The following is a 379-nucleotide window of genomic DNA, read 5'->3' as shown; positions in this document are numbered from 1 at the left end:
GGCCCGACGCCCCTGGCGCCGGACGGGTGCCGCACATGGGGCAGGTCCGTGATACGGCACACGCAGCCGCCGGTCCGTGCGATCCAGGCACCAAAACGGCAGCTCACCGCGAGTGAAGGGCACCGCCGGCGCCGCCGTCTCAGGGAACGACGTCGCCCACCTGATCTCCGTGCCGTCCTTCTGCGTGCGGCCGCCCGTCCTGGGCTCGGGGGTAGCGCAGCGGCGCGGGACCCGCCGGCGGCGATGCGTTCGCGGATCGGCGCGGAAGCGCGCCTTCGGGTGGTGGGGGGGTTGTCGGGGCCCCGCGGCCAGTTTGGAGGGGGTATTCTAACGAAGTTGCCCGTCTGGCTTCCCGTCCCCCATGGGGGGGGGTGGGGGT

This window comes from Verticillium alfalfae, genomic scaffold, assembly GCF_000150825.1.
Source record: "Verticillium alfalfae VaMs.102 supercont1.12 genomic scaffold, whole genome shotgun sequence".
In the NCBI taxonomy this organism is placed as follows: domain Eukaryota; kingdom Fungi; phylum Ascomycota; class Sordariomycetes; order Glomerellales; family Plectosphaerellaceae; genus Verticillium; species Verticillium alfalfae.
This window is presented reverse-complemented; position numbering follows the sequence as displayed.